We start from the raw sequence: 5,731 nt of genomic DNA on the forward strand, positions 1-5,731 counted from the left end.
AAATTGAATTACTTCCAATGGCAATTAAACAAATGTTGGTCCAAAATGTGATTTCCCTATATAAACTATAGTAAAGTTTACCCCCTCCCCAGGGGGAAACGTGAGACCCCAGGGTCAGGAAATTCACAATTTTGGTAAAGTACCTTAAGACCCTTCCATCTATGAAGAGAATTTGATTCTACCATATCTGGGTCTTGAGAAGAAGATTTTTGAAATTTTTAGTCAATTTGACCCTTTTTGGCCCCGCCCCTCAGGCCCCTGGGGGCCGGGGACCAAACCGGCAACTATTCACTTGAGACTTTGTTTCAGGTGACCTAAAAATAACTTAATAAATAATCAATATCTCTATAAAAATTAGTGGTTTGTCTAATTTCAAATTCAATATCCAAATAAATATTCAGAGATGATGAATTTATAATACTGTTATTATCATTTTTATAAGAAGAAATAAGTTTTGTTAGGCATGGACCACAATTCTAATTTTAAAATTGCACTTCATGGTACAGTTGTGTAGCTCCATGTTATCAGACAGTTTGCTTGGCTGCGTCATCACATTCATTGAAATTTTATAAATCACCGCTCCTCATGATAACTCTGACCTGACTGACCATCAGTTGTTAAAATTCGAAAGTAAAAATTAGCATTCATAGATAGATATATTTCTTTTATAATTCAAATTGTTAGTAATATGCTAGCTGGTCTTTCGTGGGCCATGTCTGAAGGTTAACTCATATTGAACCTTTAGATGAATGCAAATGTGATAATAATATTTCATGCTTCTTCCTAACCGACCGGAAATCAATTTCTTTATTACTGCAGTCCAGTAAACTACGTTTAGCTGTAAAAAGATGGTGATGTATAAGGATTTACATGTTTCAGTGTGAAGTTTAATATTTCAACAATAAATATGTTTACAATATTACTCTGTAAAGTAGATAAGACAATAACTAGACACATATATAATTATTCTCTTGTTTCTTTTGTTGATCGTGCGGAACTTGTGAGTGGGACATGGAAAAACATAGACTTCCACTTTACAAATAATTCCTTGTATTTATTCTATGACCATGAAAAATTTCCAAACTCCGTGAACAAGAACAATAGGTTACGTAAATTTAGGAAGGACGTATGTCAGCCCACTCATTACTTGGAAAAGCCTACTTTCCAAAAATTCACCATTTTCCAGTGTTCTCTATAACTTAAATAGAAAAACGTGCCAGGTTAGTGTGACCCCATGACGTTTTCTGAAATTCGCGACCTTTTTCCAACTGGCTCCGCTCCGCACCCTCTGAACACGTGTGCTTACTGCTTTGCTATATATAGTGTTATACAATTCTTTTAAAAAATCAAGTGATATGAAATCAAATGTATATATGCTGGAAAACCAATAATCATCGAAATCGAAACACAGATACACACATAATGGGAATTCCGACATGAACATATTCTATAGTAGGTCAAATGTGGGCGGCAAGTTAAACAATTGCTATTAAAAAGGACGTCACTATCTAAGTTGTTACGTGATACTTGAATTACATACAATTTGAAAAAATAACATGTGTGTTAAGTGTGCATGGATGATTTGCTCAGTCAACTATGGACATCCCTCGCATTGATACATATCACAATTATCTTTATTCACAAACAACATTTTTATAACAGTTATGAGTATTTATAAATTATGTAACAAAATTATACATAAGTAATATTTGTTTGTGTGTAAAGTACATGATGTTTGTGAATCTGTCACGATAATTTAACGATAATGGAGGACACCAACGGATAACCATCCTCACATTCATTTGAATACTCATGTAGACTATTAAGAAAATTACAAATTTCCCCGTAGACAAATTTAGGACATGTAACTTATCTGATTTTAGTCAGATATGTTTTTGGAACTACCCGGTACCAGGAAAGGCGGTTTAACCTCAGATCACCAGTCATGTAAATACTTAATGAAGTAGATATGGCAACATTCCATGACGTAAACAAACCTACTTTTGAGTTCACAATAATATCGCCAGTCGATGACTACAAAAGGAGTGGAAATCATAAAATAAAAATAAGCAAACGTAAACATGGCTTCATTGCTGATGGGAATGAGTTGTTTCGTATTAATACACAATAACGACGAAATAATCTGAGTTTATATCCAACCTACATATAAAAGGCATGTTTCATGGTTTATGTGTTTCATATATTCTTTTTCGTATGTTTTACATAATATCACGTGTCTTCCCTGGTGTCGAGTTCGCGGAATAACAACACAGCCAATACAAAGTTGACCGTCAAATTTACATGGCAAAAAGAATGAAACCCTGGGTGTTATTTCATATGACAGATATCTATAGTGTAATGTACGGAACGTGATATTATAAGGTAAACAAAAATGAGTGTGTAAATTCATTCAATCTGTAACTGAAAGAAATGATTGTATTTTAAACATATAACTACGTTACGATGATATATCAGATTAGTTTTGGCGTTGGTATTAATAAATTGTAAATAAAAATTCATATAGTTTTGTAACAATTGTATTAGGTTTAATGTGTTAAGCTTATAAGTTAAAAGCAGACATTGTCCGCTTTTTGTCCTTATTTGATCTTTCCTTTTATTAAAATAATCGACATTTAAAGGCAGAGAGTCCTCGCACTATGTTGTACCTAAAACAAAGAGAAGTTCCAAATTGTTTGACATCTTGTTTATCATTACGATTTCCTTCTTTCACACCAACATCTTCACTGCTACATGGATTCAATCATTAGGCCTCTAGAAAATGAATTAGGAAGCTTATTCACTTCCCTGCCGGTCATACTGGTTTTAAATTCTTTTCAAAATAATAAAAAAAAATCTTAGAAGGCCCGCATTCCTTTGTCTCAAAAAATCAAAAAAAAAATCATGCTTACAAACATTAGAAAATTAGAAAATGATGGTACTTTCTACCATGACTATAAAAGCCGTGAATACAATTGTAGTCAAATCATACGAGGTCATGAAAGCTTTGTGTACGTTTAAAAAAGCCCATATACACTACATCAATCACGATAGGAAATCTGCACTTTAGTATTAATATAAATTTTAAGTTGAGGACGATTAAAGCTGGTCCTTATTCGTGTCATACCGTTAAAAATGTTATCAAACGTGTTCGAAAATTGATTTAATGATACCATGGTTAAGCTAACACGGAACTACGTTTGTATTATATTGTCCTGTGTGATGTTATAAGTGGTGTGCAGATTAGAATCACTTGAATAAATGAACGGATACAAGGATGAACTTGAAGATAATAGTCACGCTTATACATACAAATGTACACACGTAATAAGCTGGTCACGAACTCGAAATGAGTACGTGTAAATAGAGAACACTGACCATCCGCGTGCCAGTCTAATTAGTACGTGTAAATAGAGAGCACTGACCATCCGCGTGCCAGTCTATTGGAGCAGAATTATTTATCCGAGTCATAGAAATAATAATAAAAGCCATTTCTTCCACGACCACTTTACATGTAGGTTTTCCCATTTTTCCTCATCGGATAAACCTGCTAGGAGCTAGCAAACATTTTTGGTGACCCACTAGTGGGTAACACCCTGGGCCAAGATGTTCAAAAGGTGAATAACTTAATCAGTGATTAGCGCAAATTTTAATTTGTGTGTAACTTCAAGACAAAACTATTGAATTGGATACAAATTTCCAGATATCAAATATTTAGTAGAGTTAATTTACACGCTAAATTGTGCGATTTTACCTTAAATATTGACGAAATTATTAAAGGTTGAAAAGTGTCATTAAACAGTGATTAAGCTAACCACCTTTTGAACTGGATGTTATTTCATTTGTCAATCTTCTATGGTAACAATGTTCCGCGATGTCAACTTCCATTGTGACGTCATAGTTTTATGGCAATTTCTTTCCCGATCGGAAACAGGAGTAATGTATTTCAAAGAGAAACATGTTTTTACAGATATAATACAAGATTGTTTTTTTTTAGAGAAAATGTCCCTTAACTCGAGATGGTTGATTATCATGAATAAGTCTCGTTAGTTAATTTTCAAACTGTAAAAGACACACAGTAAACCTCATGCCGTCATACAATAAAAAAAATCAACTAACTCGAGTTAGATAAACATGATAACCAACCATGCAGAACCCCTATTTAACTTGCATTTCTTATACATAAATACCCGTGTAAAAACGTGATGATGAGTCACAACAGGATGAAATAATACGATGCTATATCTTATGCTTCACTGCCTGTAACGGCTGTATAGCTGTATATAGTAGACAGTCTATGAAAAATTACCGTCTTTAAACAACATAATCTTTGAAACATTACCATCTATTAAATTCTTTATAAATTAAATTTTTCTATAGAGAATTGTTTCAGTCTGTATAACAAAAACGCTGTTTACAAACATACTGAATAACAATAATTGTTTAGAAATATTTTGTAAAACAAATAACTATACAAAAATGTTCATAAATATTCTGTATAACATAAAAAAACCTGTTTATATTTTGAATCCTACACAAGCACGTTTCATATAGAGGGAGGAAAGGTATTAAGGTATAAAAATTCTCTAATCATTTATGTGAAGTAAGAAAGTTACAAAATAAATTTCGATAACAAATTGTAGATGAGATCAATTACACAGTATAATACGTATACAGTAGAGAAATGATTTCTTTTTTTACATTAAACAACTAAAAATCAAATCAATTTTATCCTTGAGTATACTTGATTCTATACATTATTTCCTTAAACAATTAAATCACTTGAAATATCATCGGAAATCTAGTATACTTGATCCTTTTTACCGCACCTCTTAAAGCACATTCTTATAGGGCATACATTTTGATATTGTTTTCGATTTCACTACAAAATTATTTCCTTAAACACTTAAAAAACTTGAAACTCGTATCATCGGAAATCTAGTATACTTGATCCTTTTTCAGCAGTTTTAAGAGCACATGATCTTCTTCAGAGCACATTTTGAATGTTTAAGATTTCACTTCAAAATTATTTCCTTTCATAACTAAAAAGCTTAAGACATATATCATAGAGAATCAAGTATGCTTGATCCTTTAGACTAGTCATTACGGTACATCCTTTCAGCGCAAAATTTGATTATTAAGTTTTAATTCCACTATAAAATTACTTCCTTTAAAATTTTAATAACTTATATCATAGTATTCTTGACCTTTTGATCTGTTGTCTTTACAAAACAACGTCCTAAAATGACCGTAGCTGTTGATAGGATGTTAAGTTAAACCCTGATAACCTACCAACCTTAAATACATTCTTGTTGAGCATCGTTTGAATTTGTTAAAGTTTCACTATAAAATTAGTTCCGAACACATTGAAAAATGTATTTTACTTACATGACAATCTGTTTGCACATCACCCCAACCTAACCAAAAGTCGTAAAATCAAATCGATCGTATAGCATTCTATGAGAATATAATTCCTAGTAAAGAGGTTTCCTTCCTGGAATACATCTATTCTTCGCGTGGTCCAATCATGGATATTACAGAAACTGAATCTATTACCGATAACTCATATTCTCGGAATCATTTTACTCGAGTTACATAGATGTTGATAGCTTGTAGATTCACGGATAAGCTATCTGAATTCAAGATACACAGGTCGTGTGAGAAGGAAAAGTGAACGGATCTAATTTACAAGCGATATGTCAGGACGTATACGGTGTATAAAGGTACAGATATT

At 32.5% G+C, this 5,731-nt stretch overlaps 1 protein-coding gene across 1 annotated transcript in view; it reads right to left on the minus strand.

The window, feature by feature from the left end:
• LOC110453453 (TNF receptor-associated factor 3-like) overlaps positions 1-5,443 on the minus strand; it is a 14,831-nt gene extending 9,388 nt beyond the window's left edge. The window contains exon 1 of the mRNA XM_021502399.1: positions 5,386-5,443. The gene's annotated coding sequence lies outside the window, so the exon portion shown is untranslated. The remainder of the gene's footprint in view (positions 1-5,385) is intronic.
• Positions 5,444-5,731: the final 288 nt, after the last annotated feature.

The sequence above is a fragment of the Mizuhopecten yessoensis genome, unplaced genomic scaffold (genome assembly GCF_002113885.1).
Source record: "Mizuhopecten yessoensis strain PY_sf001 unplaced genomic scaffold, ASM211388v2 scaffold7317, whole genome shotgun sequence".
In the NCBI taxonomy this organism is placed as follows: domain Eukaryota; kingdom Metazoa; phylum Mollusca; class Bivalvia; order Pectinida; family Pectinidae; genus Mizuhopecten; species Mizuhopecten yessoensis.